Here is an 18,029-nt window from a genome sequence, read left to right as displayed (position 1 = left end):
TTGTAGTATTTGGGAGTTTAAGACACTTTCTTGCTGTTCTTTTTCTGTGTTTACTGTTCACTTAAATTTTCTGTGGATTAAATAAGAAGGGAGCCAAAAATAGCTGATTTTTTTAATGAAGAATGTCCTGATTAAAATAATTGTGATACATTTATTGAACACTTTTAGTTTTTGGACTTGTTTGAAATTTGGCATATTGTGAAATTTTAACAGGTTACATAAAATACATTTAAATGTCAATCACAAATGTCAGTTTTCCCGTTACCTAAAGTGTTTAAAGGACATACTCATCAACCATAGCAAAGTATTTTCATGGGGAATATTTTCCTTCTGATGTTGAAAGTAGGCAAACCCATGACAGCTGGGCTTGAACAACACATGTTCTGCAAGCTTAAAAAGATTAGGAAGCCCTCGGTGATTCCCATTTACCCGGTTTTGAACCTTCCCAAGCAGCTCTGTCCAGGCGATACAGACAACCCCAGCAAATCGGTGGCTTGAGGACTAGCTTCAGATAACGTGCTTTGTTGTCTTTTGTGTTGACCAAAAAAACCAGGAGCTGCAGTACTTTCAGAGAAATGATGACTTCCGAGTGTACAGTAACTGGTCAGAATCTATTCCTGAATGAATATTTAATCAGGAGATGTAAATATTTGTTTAAATAATTAAAGGATGTGTGAGATTTTGGTGACCTTGTGACTTACACAGGCAAAGCCTCTAAGCTCAGAGTTAGGTAATCGGTAAGACCATTGTTGGGGGTTGTTTCAAATGCAAATAAGATCAGATTTTAATTATAAACTATTCAGGGGAAAAAATGTAAAACATAAAAAGCTTTTGAAAAAATCAATTTAGCAACAGGGACGAGAAGTAAAGTAGGATGTAATTTCTTTTTCCCCTTCAAAACAAGCAGGTTATAGGACCTATTTTATTGAAAAATTTGTTTCCATTTCATGTTAGCTCAAAAGATGCTTTTATTGAGGTTTTTCATCACTGACTGCATGCTGTGAGAGTAAATCTGCCTGCAAGTTAAGTACCAGACCACTAATTTAATAGGTAGTTTGTCAGCAGGACTGCATGCAAGGTAGAGAATATTCTCTTGACAGGATAGTACCTTACACTTACATAGGATTTGTCCGGGGGAAAAAGTTACATCTTTTATACAACTCCAGAATACTTCTTGTAACTTTGTATCTACATACCTTGCTAATCATTTAAACTTTAGCTACTTCAGCATGTATTTAAATACTTTTAAATTGTTTATATCTATTTGGTATATTTAATTAAAAGAATAATCCCATATTCTGTTCTTTGTATGTATTCCACGTTTTGCTTCTCAGTTGAAGAATTTCAGCCCGTGTTAGAAATTTAAGTTGAAAATCATTTGTCTGTGCTCTGAGCATACTGGTCCTGTGTTTGCCATAATGCAGTATAAAATTTTTAAGTTAATTGGAGCTTGTGTCCTTTGTTTAGTTATAATAAATGTATCATTTTGAAACCGAATCTCTCCATTATTTTTGTGTTGCTTTTGATTATTTAGTGTTAATTTATTGCTGTTCAGATTAGACGCCAGTCACAGAGCTGGACAGTGGTGAACTGAGTATTAGAACTGAAATGTTTGGGGTAGAAGAGGGCAAGTGAAGGACAAATCTTTAAACCAGGGGGGTGGTGGGTTGTGCGGGATTTGGGGGGGTGTTAATTCTTGCAGAAATTCTCTTGACGAATGTGGGACTGCTTGCCTGGTGTAGTGACTTGTGCTAAACCATTCTTTATTATATTTTAGGTATGAAAGTGGGGAGCAGTGTACTCTTTACTATAAGGAACTAATGGAAAGGTTGGCATCTATTCCAAACAGAAGTAAGTCTCCTTAGGAAGGATCTGGTTTTGGTCTTTGTCCAAGTTAGGGGAGAAAACACAGCTGAAATGGTTCCAGAGATTGATTATTTTATGCCAGGCCATGCCCCTCACCTCTGATTTTTGCTAAATTGCACATATTCTTCTGTAATCCTAATATTCTTCACAAAGTTCATCTCTGCATACAGCAGACTTTTAAGTCTTGGGTATATCTAACAATATGCTTTTTCAATTAAAAGCTGTTGCCTCTCCTCCTGGAGCCTTGGCAGCCTGGGTGGGAAGGCAGAGAGAGCCCGAGCCGGCAAGGTGTCCTGTGCATGGCTGGTCCCTTGGAAGTAACCTCAAACATAACTCATATTGCTGCTGTTTTGGAAACTTCTGCGCTCGTCTTGGGCCAGCTGTGGTCAGTGCTTACAGAAGTGCATAGCAATAGATGATTGTCCTGGTTTCAGCTGAGATAGAGTTAATTTTCTTCATAGTGGCTGGTATGGGGCTATGTTTTGGATTTGTGCTGAAGACAGTGTTGATAATACAGAGATGTTTTAGTTGTTGCTGCACTGGTCAAGGACTTTTCAGCTTCCCGTGCTCTGCCAGGTGCACAAGAAGCTGGGAGGGGGCACAGCCAGGACAGTTGATCCAAACTGCCCAAAGGGCTATTCCACACCATATGACGCCATGCTCAGTATATAAAGCTGGGGAAGAAGAAGGAAGAGGGGACACTGGGAGTGATGGCGTTTGTCTTCCCAAGTAACCGTACACGTGATGGAGCCCTGCTTTCCTGGAGATGGCTGAACACCTGCCTGCCCGTGGGAAGGAGTGAATGAATTCCTTACTTTGCTTCGCTTGCGTGCGTGGCTTTTGCTTTCCCTATTAAACTGCTTTTATCTCAACCCTCAAGTTTCCTCACTTTTATCCTTCCGATTCTCTCCCCCATCCCACCAGGGGGGAGTGAGCGAGCGGCTGCGTGGTGCTTAGTTGCCGGCTGGGGCTAAACCACGACAATGATCTAGACTCAAAAGATGTGGAGGTCCTGTTGCACAGGCTTGCGTTGACAAAAGTAGTTAGTCTCCTGCCTGCTTCCAAATAGGATTTGGGAACGTGCAAACATTGACTCTACTTTCTAGTGTCAAAGTATTTCAACAGATATCTGAAAACAACCTCCTGCCTTGAGATGATTTTAAAATAACTTAATAGATAAGCTAGGTTGGGTTGCAGCTTTTTCCTTTTTTCACTTAAAGCCAAATATCAAATAAATGGCTTAAAAAGTGGCAGAACTTGTTCCTTTTAAGCTTTTGCTTTAAAAATTTCCTTTAATGATAGACTTACTTAGGGTGAATAGGACAGTGTAGTAAAACAGACTAGCAGAGAAATTGTGGCTTTGGGTTTGTAAATTAAATGTGGACAAACTGGCAAGTGCACCTGATCACAGTTACCCATGTCCTGAATGCCCAAGAAAGAGACTGACTTCTGGATCCAGTGTTGTCTTTGCTGAGATGTGTTGGTTATATCGAAGAAATTATACTCTTTTCTAAACCTTTATTACACGTAACAATTATGCTTAGTTATTGTTACAATCTAAAGAAAAAATTGGGGTTTTTTTGTGGACTCTTGCCTTGATGTAGGGGGGAAACAAAACAGTGGTACCCATGACCAAGCAGAGCCTGGCCAGTCTGGTTGGTGCGTAGGGGGTAGGTACAAGCCAAATTCAAGTCTCAGAAAACCTGAGGCTGGAAGGGACCTCCAGAGGTTGTGTAGTCCAGCCCCCTGCTCACAGCCAGGTTCCCAGGGCTGCATCCCATGGGGGTTTGAGGACCTCCAAGGATGGAGGCTCCACCACCTCTCCACATCCTCTCTGGATGGACCTCTCCACGACCTGTGCCAGTGTTTCATCACTCAGGAATAAGAGGGGTTTTTTTCTTACGTTTCCCTTGTGACAGATGAGGATAACCTATTACTACAGATGCGAATTTGTGCATTGTCTGCAAACATACACAGAGGGAATGGTAACTGACCACTAATTAGAAATAATAGATAATGGAGATATTGCTGTAACTTCACTGCATGGAATCTTCTTTTACATCAGGCTGGTAATGCAGGTGTGCAGAAAGCTGGTTGGAAAAACCTCTGACTTCATGAAATCATGGTCTTAAAGATATTAATATAGAAGGAGTTTTGTTGCAAACTTTTGGTGAAAGGGGACTACTTTGGTGAAAGGGTCATTTAAAGGCTGCATACGTATGCATAGCGGTGGGGGAGAGATGGATAGTCTTGTGGTTGTTTTATTGACCGGAGGCTTTGGAAATCTGTGTTCAGTTAATGCCTGTTCTTTCAATAATGCATTGCTTGGCTCTTGTGCCACTGTAACATAAAACCTCCTTGACAGTGACTGGGCAGATGACAAGTTCTCCAGAGCAGAGTGTCTCTGTGCAAGGACCTAGTATAGTAGTCTGTAGTGATCAAGCTTTTAAATACGAATGCAGACAGGGATGGACCATACCAAACAGCTTCTCTGGCTAAGGAATCTTACTTTTCTCACTGCTTATATATTGAAAAGTGTTTCTGGTATTTTCTTGAATTATTTCTCAACTCTGATGTGAACAGGAGGATGTTTGTAGTGTGTTTCTAATTCCCCGTACTCTGTGCTTACTTCCATTTTTGTGTATTACTGGATATAAATCTTTCTCAGTAGTTAAATATCCTTCACAGGTCAAAATTCTTTGGGGGCTCATTAGCATGTAAAATTTTACCCTTGCCAAACCTTCTGTGGTTTTCAAACATCAGTTTCTCTCATCTAACTGGCGTAAAGGATTTCTGCTATGCAAGAGATGGATCTAATTCAGATTTGCCTCTTTCCGTCTAGTATTTCCCTTCATGTATATTGGCAGAGCAGACCCCTTCATGAATGGCCTGATTTATGTCTCAGTGAATGCTGCAGCCAGTGGTTCAAGATGTCAGGTCTCCCATGCGTGTTGGGAGCGGCTGCGGATTCTCCTTCCTCCTCCTTTTGTCTTAGCTCCAGCCCGAGAGCCATCCAAGTTTCTTCCTCGTAGTTTCTAACTGCGCTTTCAGATCCTTGGTTAAGCGAGAACTTCAGACTCCATCCTAAGGAGAGCTTCTGCAAGGAGCTGAAGGACAGCTGGGAGATGAGCAACAACAACAACAACAAATTAAAAAAGTCTTAAGAGTCTTACTAAATTAAGATGGGAATTAGCAACCTGTTACGCAGAAAACCTGGGGATCTCTGCAGCCTACTCTAGACTTGTAAGATTTTTTCCCCCCAGATTTAATCAGGTAATGTATCCCAATGCAGTAAGCAAATCATCAGGTTTTTCTTCTCCATCCTTCCTATCCCCAAACCTTTCCCTTTTCTCTATCCTTTACTTAATATGCAGGACTAAGTAGGAAAGATTTATGGAGTCCTTGTTGCACTTTAGTTTCTCAGTACCTTGCTTTGCACTGGTGGAAGTAGACTTGAAATATAGTGACCATCAATCTTTCCAATGAATGTCTCCTCACTAGATGGTTTCCCGTGCTTGGTCTATGTAAACTGAGTCAGTCATTAGTAGCCTTCATCAAGCTCCGCTCTCGCCTTCCTGTATCATACGTACACCAGCTCCACCATGGTCCCTGTGCAGTCTCTGCATGCAATGCTCCTAAGAGCAGAAGGCTTTTATCCCTCCCTTTGAATCCTGTGTGCTCTTAGCACAGGGAACTGCACATGCCCTTCCATAAGCCACAGCATTTCAGGGGAAAATATGCTCTTAGGACGAGTCTTCAAAATCAAGAGTGACATTGAGAGAAGGCACACACATCCCTATTTTTAGACCTACATTCTGCAACCGGAGTTACCCGTCCAAATTCTGTCATTAAACTAACACTGTGGTCCCTTAGTGACTCAGTATGATTTAATTTGAGGTATACCTAAATCACTTGGGTCATCTTTTTCCCCAGAAAATCCTTTGTACCCAATCTGAAAATGAGAGCCTTTTGGGTATCTAGGTTTTGGACTTGCAAACTCAAGAACTGACTGAAGTAAACCCAAAAAACCTCTTCAAATAAATGACGTGGGAGGAGGCATTAACAGAAAAACCTTATTTGTACCTCCTAATATCTTTGTGATCAAAAGAAATCTGGTGTGGAAAACAGTTCAACTACCCAGGCTCATACAGGATCTGTAGCAGTGAATGGCAATAGATGCGGGGAGAGCTGATGGTGTTAGCATTTCGGTTGGGCTTTCTTCCCTGTAATTTGCCCTGGAGTGAGCAGGGTACTCTAGTACTTATTTTAATTTTGTACATATGAAGATATCCTCAGTCGAGAGAAATATATTGTACCAGCAAGCTTGATACTCTTACCGAAGCCCTTGGTGAAACTCGGGGACTTCAAGGAAGTGGGATAAAGTCTTTAAAATCTTTTTTTTGGTATCTATTAAGCAATGACACAGGGGCTGTATAAAGCAGCTATGTGTCACCTAGACCAGAGGGAGAGCGAATTTGCCGGTCCGAGCACAGGGCCCACCCCAGGAACTACATACATGTGTTAGGTTTACGGTTGGACTCGATGATCTTAAAGGTCTTTTCCAACCTATACGATTCTGTGATTCTGTGATCCACCCTGCAAAGCAAGGCACGGCCCCCACACCCCCGGGCTCTGCACCAGCGGCCCCGCTCCGCAGCCCCGGCCGGGTTCCTCACTAGATGGCGCGCCCCGCCCGCCCGCCGCGCCCCGGCCCCGGCCCCGGCCCCGGCCCGGCCCCGGCCCCGCCTCCCGCCGGGAAACCGCCCCCGGGCCGGGGGCAAGGCACGTTACTTCCCTCTTCCGATGCTGTTCCTGAGTGTCCCCCGCTTGGCTGCATGTCCGGTTTCTTGTGCTGCGCTCACAGGCGCCGTTTCCCGGCTTCTGGTTTCTCCAATCTTTCTCGTCCTCCGCCGAGGACGCGGTTAATGCAAGGTGCTGCGTGGCTGTTCCTGCGCCCAGCGCTTGCGGCCCCCGTACTCCCTCTTCCCAGGTCTCATCTCCTCCCGGTTTGTCAGCAAGACAACCCTTGCTTGCGAACCAGAATAAACCTTTGCTATCCGGTCACACGACCCAGCCACTGGACTTCCCCAAATTAATCCCTCTTTAAAATACAGCAGCATTTCTAGGAAGTTCTCCGATCCCGGTTTCAAATTCGACAGTGAAAGAGAATCCACCACAATCCTTTGGTGAGCTCCTGTACTCGTTTATTGCTATCACTCTGTGGTTTGTGGGGGTTTTCTTGCGGAGGAAGGGAGAGGGGAAAGAGTCTTTAAAAACAGAAAAAGAAATTAACTCCCCACCCTTGGAAAATCAAGCAACAAAAAGCCAACAAAAAGTCTCTAGTGAATTTCTCTAACGCCACTTTCTATTCATTTGACTTCAGCTGGCTCGGTGGAAAAGCCCCCGACCATGTTGTCTTTGTGGGGCTCCTTGCGGGCTGCATTAACGTGGGTAACGCTGGAGCTGCACAGCTCCTCCGGAAGTTTCCCGACTCTCTCCTTAGTGCCCTGTGTCCTGCCCTACCCAGAGCCCTTCCCTCTGGGCTGGTGACGTGCAGCGTTTGCTTATTAACCCTTCAGTATTGACACTGCGATCGAGGTGTTCAAATGGGCCTTCTGGGTTTTTGGCCTACCTTGGCTGCAGAGCATTCAGTTTGACTCCGCATCTAGAGGTGGCACCCAAACACCCCTGAAGATACGGTCCGTTTGTGGTGGTTTAAATTGCTAATCGGGGTTTGCATCTTCCCACAGAGCCCAGCACTTTCCCATTGCTATAAAAGCAGCAGTGCCGGTGTGCTCTCCTGTGCAAACAAAGACAGATTTGGCTCTTGTCTCAAGGGCTTAACAAATGTATTACTCAGTGCTATAAACACTTAGTTAACAAAAACTGAAAGTCCACTCTCATTTCTTTGGTATGAGGCATTTTTAGGATCAAATGCTAGGTCAGTTTAGAGTGGGTTACGCACATGTTGCATCAGTGGTTTGGATGCAATGCTTCAAATGACTCAGGCATGTTTTAAAAAAAAATGTAGCTTGGTGAAAAGGTATGAATCAGAGAATCAGAATAATTGAGACTGGAAGGGCCCTCTGAGGTCATCCAACCTTCTGCTCAGAGCAGGGCCAAATTTAGACCAGGTTGCTCCCAGCCTTGTCCAGTTGTGTTTTGCTTGTCTCTAGGGATGGAGATTACACAAATCCCTGGGCCCTGTGCCTCACCACCTTCATCGTGATCATTTTTTCCTAAAATCTGGTGGCTATGTCCTATGTTGCAGCTAGTGTCTGCTGCCTCTTGCCCTATTGCTGTGCACCCCCAGGAGGAGTTTGGCTCCATCTTCTCTGCACCTTCTCATTAGGTAGTGGCAGATTGCAGTAAGGTCCCCCTGAAGTCTGCTTCTCCAGGCTCAGCAGTCCCAGCTGGCTCAGCCTCTCCTCATACGCTGTGTGCTCCAGCCCCCGGCCATCCTGGTGGCCTCTGCCGGGTCCACTCCCGTATGTTCATGTCTGTCTTGTGCTGAGGAGCCCAGAACTGGACCCAGGACTCAAGGTGTGTCTCACCAGTGCTGAGCAGAGGGAAAAGACCATCTCCCTCAACTTGCAGGCAATGTCCTTCCTAATGCAGCCCAGGACGCTGTTGGTCTTCCTTGCTGCAAGGGCTCATTGCCGGCTCATGGTCAACTTCTCCACCAGGACCTTTTCTGCAAAGATGCTGTCCAACTGGTCACTGACCATCCTGTAGTGGTGCATGGCTCTCCTCTTGGGAGCAAGGCTTGGCATTTGCCTTTGTACCCCTTCATGACGTTCCCATCAGCCGGTTTCTTCAGCCTGTCAAGCTCCTCTGCACGCAGCCCTCCCCTCCAGCGTAAGGACCAGTATCAACACAACTCTGAACACACTGCTGAACAAGAAGGGTTGAAATGGAAACAAGGAGGTCACACGGCTAATGCACAATGTGGAATAGTTGAATCTCACTTGTCAAATCCAAGAGGTTATTCAGGGTAAAACTAGTTTAATGCCAGGCATGGAATTGATGACAATTTATGCAATTGTTATTAAGTGAGCAAACTACCATGTGGTGTTATAGAAGGTCTGAAAAAAAATATTAATAGACTGTCGGTTCAAATGTGAAAGTGCTAAACGCATCGACTATGATGTTCTCTAAAAATAGACTTGAGCCTCTGCATCAAAAAAAATAATGCTTCCCTTAGGAAGACTTAACCAGATCTAAGCAGAAAGCTTTCTGGCTGATGTCCAACTACTATTTTTTTTTAAAAGTCCTGTAATTAACTTGCTTTTCATTACTTTCTGGTGGGAAGTTTTCTTTTTTCTTTTCCCCATTTCTGTTAAGCAGTGGTGTGTGTTCAGTTGCTACAATGATGAGAATAACGGCATTCCTATCACCATGAAACATTATAAGTTGAAAAGTTTATGTGATTTTTGTACGTGCTGGTCTTACAAGTTGTAAATGACCCATTCATTATTTACGCTACATGGTGTAAAACTTTAAACAAAAAGTTGTTCTTCAATTCACCTTTGAATCGCATGTTTTCTGCCCTAAATGTTTTCTAGATGTGAACTATAGCAGTATAGATTTTTTTTCAACTTATTTAACAGTGCTGGTAGCTGCAGTTTAGAAGCTGCTGTGCAGCAGAGCTGGAACTCACTAGACCTTTGTCCAAAGTCAATGGGTTACAGGGGTTTTGTTCCATCTATAGATATCTACACTGTTTGCCCCAGGTCTCCCTGCGCTACGGCAGTGATTAAAATGCTGCCTCAATAGTTCAGAGCTACTGTTTGCTAAAAAGTGCTCCACGGCTATAAGGATGGTTGGTTGTTTCCCTACGGTATCTAAGGGTTATAAAAAAACAGATTAAAACCCCGAACCGTCTGTTTCTACGTCCAGGCAGAGCCTGAATCCAGGCAAGGCTTCCTTCAGGATCAGCATCACAAGGCAATCGGGTGACTGCAGATCGCCACGAGAGCAGTGGGTTAAAAAGTATTTTCAGATTGTAATGAAACAGAATATAAAATATAATGATATCAACAAAACGTACAGTGATATCTTCCATATTGAGTTCCACACTCTCTGGCTCCCAGCCCCAGAAGACTTGATTTACGCAATGACTTTGCCTATAGCTGCTGTCTAGCTACCAAGTCTTTACATCATGCTGTAGCCTTGCCCACATAGAAACCTCCTGAGTATCTAATGCGAGCTGAAAAATGGTTAGCTGGAAGTTAACTATTGAAATAACCCCCCAGGCAGCGGTGGAGTCTCCCTGCCTTGCTGGCTTCCAACCAAGGTCTAGTTGTCATTCCTTGCATAGGATGCACAACTCCTTGGGGGGGGGAAATTACTTTTCAGAAGGAGTTAACCACAAACTTGCTATCAGCAAGACAAATTTCAGCAAAGGCGTAAGCAAAAAGGTGGGATCCAGAGCACAAATTCCTAAAGAGGAGGCAACAGCTGGTGAGGCTGCAGCACGACGGAGAAACATCTGGAAGCTATGGGAGACTCTAATCCAAGCGGGACAGTGTGACGCCGTTTGTCTGCCTCGTAAGAGCTTTTTGGGCCAGCTTCATAGGAAAGCTGTGTACGAGATAAGGGAGGTGGCTACACCGGGTGTTGATGAGGTCTGAAGTACGGTATATTGAAGCCAGGTTTGGGTATTGCTCTTCACCACTAATACTGATGAACTGGAGTGGGTCCAGATTAATGAGAATAATGAGTGGTTGGTTGCTGTGAGGAACAGTTAATGGCATTGCATGGCTTTAATCTAGAAAATACAGGACTGAAGGCAAGGAACACCCAAGTTCCAACACATTTGCTGCACAGGGCCTGGTGCTCTGTTCTCCTCCGCAGCTGCCGGGGTGAGATGAGAGCAATCAACTTAATTTTCAGTGAAATTACCAGAACAGTGGGGTTTCTGCAGACTCTCACTAGCGCAACTTGAGGCATTGCAGTTTCTGGTGTCGGCTGGAGGTTGCTAGGCCTGTAGCTAACAGCTGTGACAGCTGCTGCAACTCAGCAGTTGATGTGTTAATTTAAACCAACACCACTCATGCTTTAAGTTATTGCGCCAGACTACCGCATAGAAGAATTTGGGATGGGACAGAGGGATGTCTCTCATGCAACGCCCTGCACGAAGCAGGTCCCAACCAGAGCAGGTGGCTCAGGGCTTCGTCCCGCTGAATTCAAGGACTCAGTCCCAGGATGGAGGTGCCACAACCCCTCTGGACAGCCTATTTGTGATATTTGACCACCTTTATAGTGATTTTTTCCCCTTAGATGTAATTACAATCTCCTGTGTTGCAACTTGTGTCCATTGCCTCTCCCCTATCATGGTGCAATCAATAATGTCGGTTATTACTTAATAAATCCCTCAATTAATAGCATGTTTCTTGGTAAACGCCTCCTGGGCTCTAATTTCATGACGCTGCAGAAGTGGAGGACATGCACCGTTCCTGCTCTGGCCAGGTTTGAGCGTCGTAGCAGGGCGACCGTACCGGCCGGGCTGCAGAGATGCTGCTCTCCCCTCGCATCAGTGCCTCTCCCGCCCAGCCCTGCTCGCCGCCGCCAGCTGCGGCCCTGGGAGCGGCTGCCTTTTTGCAGGGCGATGAATTCATCCCTGTCCGTAGTTGGTGCGCAGTGGTTGAAAGCACTCTGGGATCCTTGGGGATGAAAAGCTCTGTAAAGACTAGAGTTGTTTATAATGATGATTACTAAAATAAAACTTTAAAATGCCTTAATGTAAGGAGTTCATTGGAAGGTTTACAATTTGGGGTGTTTTATGAGGGGAGAGATTATTTCCAAGAACCAAGTTAGAGTAAGTCCCCCTTAGGACGATGCAAAAGGAGAGTTCCAGTGTATTACAAAATTAGCATGGCTATAGCTTTCTAAGCTTTTAAGATCCCTTAGTATCAGGGGGAAAGGGGAAAGGAGAGTCAGGCAGCCAGAACAGGAATCTGTCTCTATTGGGAAACCATTAGAAAGACGCAATGTGGTGGCTGGGACCCAGGCAGAATTTGAATGTCATCCCTTTTCTATAAATAATGCATAAGCATCGTCATATTTTTGAATGCAGAGCCCAGAGGGAAATAATCTCTCTTGACTGAACTGGGATTTAACATTTTGGACTGGAATTCAGAGGTCCCAAGTTCAGGGGTCCTGGGTGGTGTGTCGCAGCTGCTGGGTGCTCTCCTCTCTCGCTCGAGCATCTCGGGACCAAAGCGATGAGGATGTTGCACCAGAAGCACACCAGAGGGTTGCAGCCTCTTGCTTTGAGGGTTGTCCCAGATGTACTGCAACCCCCACCAGGTAAATGGAATGTTTACCATGAATAATTTTTCATCTCTGGACCATGAGTGGAGTATTTACCACCTAGCTCCAAAGTCACAGGGCTGTATCTGTGTCAGCTTAGAGTGATGCAACTTGAACAGAAAGCTTTTGGGGCAAATGTTGGAGTTTCCTGTGGGAATTCACGGTGGACAAAGAACAGAAGGCATGTCCCATCCGGCTTTCAGGAGTAATGCTGCTCTGTGTCTGGGACACTTACGTGGTGCTCAGTCAGTGTGCTGTCCAAGTCACTCATGTATTACTGTCCTGATATCCTACGCGCTGTCCCATTACTGTCATGATACCCTACGCGCTGTCCCATAGGTGATGGGACGATGGAGTAAGGCCTCGCTGGTCTATGCTTCTGAAGTTTGCAAACCTTGCTCCAAGGAGGTGTGCAATTTTGGTTTTAGTGATAAAATTATGCTAACAAAAGTCCTGGTGTTTTATGCCGCATCAGCTTAACCCGCATGTCCTTGTGGCTTAGAGCACAAGATCTGGCTTTGCCCTCCTTCCCTTTCAAAGCCCATTCACGTTGTCTTTGTATGGGTTTGTGCTGGGCATGGGAATTTGGCTGTGACTTGACATTGCTCAGCTCTGCTCCATTGCAAGCAAGCAAGGAGAAACTGCTATAATGTTTTGCTCTGTTACGGTCTCCCAGGATGGCAGGAAATATCACAGCCCCTTTCTGCTAAGCACTGAAATCGGAGACATGCCCCTTCTTTAGTGTTTATGATGTGAACAGACCAGGCATGAGCAGGGGTTTGAGAGCAAAATACAGGCGGGTTAAGCAACTTGGCAAGTAAACAGACGTGCAAAATGGCAAATGAGGTGTTTCATGTCCCCGTCGAGTGTCCCATCTGGTAAGAGGCACTGTCTTGCTCACCTCCTACCTCGCTGCCTTTGAATTGTTCTGTGTGCAAGGCATTTCTATGGGGCCAGGCTTATTTACATAGCCTGCCCTCCCTGTGCCTGAACTAGAGAAGAAAACTGATGGAAAAGAAATGAAGTGGTTACTAATTAGTGATTAGTTCATTAGTAGAAGACATCTGCTTCACATTAGGCAGGGAGAGATGAAGGCGGCTGAATCTCACGTCCCCAAGTGACTGGCTGTTTATGGAGTCTGCATTAAACTAGAAATCAGGCTTTTTTTAAGGTTGATTTTGTCCACCCTGGAGATATCTGTGTATTGAGGGCTGAGCAATGGTGAATATCAGTGACGAGGACATCGCGCAGCACAGGGGACTCGCCTGTGAAGGATCCCCGTTCTGCTGGGTGTGGGGGGACCCACCCTGCCCTGCATCCCACTTTGATGGTGTTTGCCTTGTCCAAATTCTAACCTCGGTATGGGCAGAAACGGGAAGGAGGTTTCTGGATTTGGAATGAGAAAGTGGAATTGCCCCTGCAGTGAATTCAGTCAGGCTTGAGCCTGGGCTTGGAGCTACCGATGAGAGCGGTCTCCTGCAGCAGGTGCCCAAACCCCCTCCCGGGACACACAGCCCGCTCTGGGGAGGCGATGGAGCTGGGAGTTAGTTTGCTCTTGTGAGTAACTTGGGCGCAAAATCCAAATTACTGGAAGAACACCAACAGCTAAATGACCAAACCAGTTTTTAAAGCACTTTGAACAACCTGCTTCCCCAGCCACCCGGGGGCTCAGGGAAATGCCCGTCACTCTACTAGGTGAATACGTCAAAGCAGGAGCAGGAAAAGATACCCGCTCCTCCGGAGCAGCAGTGGTTTTCTCCTAGAAGACAGGGAGGAGGAGGATGAAGAGTTTCACACGGGACGCTGTAAAACTGAAATACCACGAAGTCCAAAGGTGAGCTCCTTGTACACGGCCTGGAGAGTGCTGGGCAGGAGGTGCCAGGGAATTTCTTGTAGTTTTATTTTCTGCTGGAGAATTTGGAAACCGTGTATGTGAGGAAGCAGGGCTGTGAAAGAAAACAATTATCAACAGTGTTTGGGAAAATGCAAGCTATTTTTCCCTGGCCATATTTCTTTAAATGTGTCCCCCTCCCCTAAATTTTCCCAAACTCTTCTCAGTTATCTTTCTGTCCAAATTTCCTTCCCTTCCAAAGCTGAAACACTTTCATTGTACTGAAATTAAATGGAAAAAGAACTCCCCAACTAAACCTGAAAGCGATTAAAAAATTTTAATATAAAAAGCCATTTTTCCTTGAAAACCATTCAACTGGCTGTAATCAAATCCTCTCCTATTAAAGCAGCAAAACTCCCCTAGATTTCCGAAGCGGTGCGACGGGCACTCAGCAGCAGATTTTGACACTGACAGGGGCAGCAGACTCCCGATTGCATCAGCTACGAAACTCCTTTCCCCAGTCACCGCATGGATTTGCTGCCTATGGATCAGGAGCATTTGGATTTTGGGGTTTGTCTACCAGGCAAAATTGTCCAGAACAATCCATTTTGCAAGAGCTGCTCTGGAGCTGCTGCTCATCTGAACCCTATTGAGGGAGTGTATTCCAGAGCAATTATTTTGCTCTGGAAGAGAGCATTAATTATTCCACTGTAAAATTACTCTTACTGTGGAAGACAGTGGTCTGAGCAGGGACCTGTTCCAGAACAGTGATTGTGGAATAGCGTATTCTGCAATAGATATTCTGGTCAAGCTCCCCGTGTCGGCAAGCCGTGAATCCCCGCTGCAGCATGGGTGGGAACGCACCCAACACATGCAGCCTCTGGCTTTACCAACGGCTGCGTGGCCGCGAACTGATGAATCCAATAACTTTATTATCGTGCTTGCCTTTGAGCGAGAAAGGGCTCTGCTAGCACCACCGTCTGCTGGGTTTTTCTCCTCTGTTAAACATCATGCACTCATCTGCCTCCACACAGGTACGCAGGGTTGCTCGCCTCTTCTCCCCCTCCCTTCCCACTGAAAAGCTGGCTTGGTTTATCAATGTTTCTTAACTCTCTCAACCTCGTGGGTTTTATCCCTCTGCCGAAATGGATGCAACGCCCTTTTAATTTAAGTACCTCTGTGACTTTTTGTCAGTGCTCCTTGGATTCCTTTTTTTCCCCGGATGGCCGATGAGGTTAAACCGCAGCAGGCAGCTCTCCGGCCCCGCGGTGCCCGCAGCAAGAGCATCACCGCGTGTCATTACCCCGTGTTTACGGTCTTCTCGGGCAGCTTTCAGTCGGCATGACAGTGTTCTCCTGCCTGAGCCAACTTGAATTAATTCGGAGCATAAGATTTCAGGAGACAGTATCAAGTCCTTCAGTGAAATCCAAATAGATTGCAGCTGCTCTGCGCTCTATTAACCCCATCATTTTGTAATTCTGTCCAAAAAAACTGGGGGGAAGGGCAAAGAAAGCTGGAGTCTTGCAGGATTTTGATTCTACAAAATCAAATGCGAGTTGGAGGGAGCGTACGAAATGTTTTCCTGGAGCAGGGTAGCAGGTCGGTGTGGCGGATTTCCTTGTCTATAACATGGACTTCTCCTTTCTTTACCTGTGCATGCTCCTTTTATCCATAATTAATGATTGGTGTATTCCCCAATGTGCAAGTATTTGTGTCCCTCATGGCTAGTATGAAATTTTATGAATCACCTCATGATTTTGGCTCTTATGTTCTTAGCTGCTATCAGCTTCCAGGGGGACTTCCTGTCCTCAGGGATGGGTTCTTCAAAGTAGTTAAATGTAAACAGTAATAATAATTTAAAAATCCACAGCAGCCCCAAAACAAAAGAGAAATAACAAAACCTGAACCTTTGAGGATCTCAGATGAAGCAATTTGAAGAGGAAAAGGGATAAAACAAGGCTCACTAGAGATAAGCCTGGGGGCAGCACGCCAATGTTTGAGGGATGGTGTGCCAGAGAGGTCCTTTGGTCTGCCGTCTCAGTGGAGGTAGGGGATGGAGATCCATGCGGCAGCAAAGATGCAAGGGTTATGGATGTGTTAGAAACCACAGAAGTGCCTGAGAATGGTCATGTAGGAATTAGGGCTTTCCCCCCAGAAAGGTGGTGGGATCAGTAGCCAAACTAAAGTGCACCTACGCCAATGCACGCAGCATGGGCAGCAAACAGAAGGAACTGGAAGCTGTTGTGCAGCAGGAAAACTATGATATAGTTGCAGTCACAGAAACATGGCGGGATGACTCACACAACTGGAGTGCTGCAATGGATGGCTATCAACTCTTCAGAAGGGACAGGCAAGGAACGAGAGGTGGTGGGGTAGCTTTGCACATTAGGGAGTGTTTTGACTGTCTAGAGTTTGATGATGGTGGTGATAGTGTTGAGTGTTTATGGGTAAGAATCAGGGGGAAGGGCAACAAGGCAGAGAGCATGGTGGGAGTCTGTTACAGACCACCCAACCAGGTTGAAGAGGCAGACGAAATATTCTATAAGCAGCTGGGAGAAGTCTCACAATTGCTAGCCCTTGTTCTTGTGGGGGACTTCAACTTAGCAGATGTCTGCTGGATATACCATACAGCAGAGAGGGAACAGTCTAGAAGGTTCCTGGAGTGTGTGGAAGATCATAACTTCCTGACATAGCTGGTGAGGGAGCCAACTAGGGGAGGTGCCCCGCTGGACCTGTTGTTTGTGAACAAAGAAGGACTTGTGGGTGATGTGATGGTTGGAGGCCGTCTTGGGCACAGCGATCACAAAATGATAGAGTTTTTGATTCTTGGAGAAGTAAGGAAGTGGAGTCAGCAGAACTGCTATCTTGGGCTTCCGGAGGGCAGACTTTGGCCTGTTTAGGAGCCTGGTTGAGAGAGTGCCTTGGGAGGCAGTCCTGAAGGGCAAAGGAGTCCAGGAAGGCTGGACATTCTTCAAGAAGGAAATCTTAAAGGCGCAGGAGCAGGCCGTCCCCATGTGCCAAAAGACGAGCCGGCGGGGAAGACGACTGGCCTGGCTGAAGAGAGAGCTTTGGCTGGAACTCAGGAAAGAAAGGAGAGTTTATGACCTTTGGAAGAAGGGGCAGGCAGCTCAGGAGGACTAGAAGGATATCATGAGGTCATGCAGGGAGAAAATGAGAAGGGCCAAAGCCCACCTAGACCTTAATCTGGCTACTGCCATAAAAGACAATAAAAAATGTTTCTATAAATACATTAGCAACAAAAGGAGGGCTAAGGAGAATCTGCATCTTTTATTGGACGCAGGGGGAAATGTAGTGACAGAGGGTGAGGAAAAGGCTGAGGTACTTAATGCCTTCTTTGCTTCAGTCTTTAAGAGTAAGACCAGTTGTCCTCCTGGTACCCAGGCCCCTGAGCTGGAAGACAGGGACAGGGAGCAGAATGCAGTCCCCTTAATCCAAGGGGAAATGGTTAGCGACCTGCTACACCACTTAGACACGCACAAGTCTATGGGGCTGGATGGGATCCACCCAAGGGTACTGAGGGAGCTGGTGGAAGTGCTCACCAAGCCACTCTCAATCCTTTCTCAGCAGTCGTGGCTAACCGGGGAGGTCCCAGTTGACTGGAAGTTAGCAAATGTGATGCCCATCTACAGGAAGGGCTGGAAGGAGGATCTGGGGAGCTACAGGCCTGTCAGCCTGACCTTGGTGCCGGGGAAGGTTATGGAGCAGATTGTCTTGAGTGCCACCACATGGCACGTACAGGACAACCAGATGATCAGGCCCAGTCAGCGTGGGTTTATGAAAGGCAGGTCCTGCTTGACCTGATGTCCTTCTATGACAAGGTGACCTGCTTAGTGGATGAGGGAAAGGCTGTGGATGTTGTCTGCCTGACTTCAGTAAAGGCTTTGACACGGTTTCCCACAGCATTCTCCTGGAGAAACTGGCTGCTCATGGCTTGGACAGGTGTAGTGTTCACTGGGTAAAGAACTGGCTGGATGGCCAGGCCCAAAGCGTTGTGGTG

Source organism: Mycteria americana, chromosome 4 (assembly GCF_035582795.1).
Source record: "Mycteria americana isolate JAX WOST 10 ecotype Jacksonville Zoo and Gardens chromosome 4, USCA_MyAme_1.0, whole genome shotgun sequence".
Lineage (NCBI taxonomy): Eukaryota > Metazoa > Chordata > Aves > Ciconiiformes > Ciconiidae > Mycteria > Mycteria americana.
Note: the sequence above shows the minus strand (reverse complement) of the source record.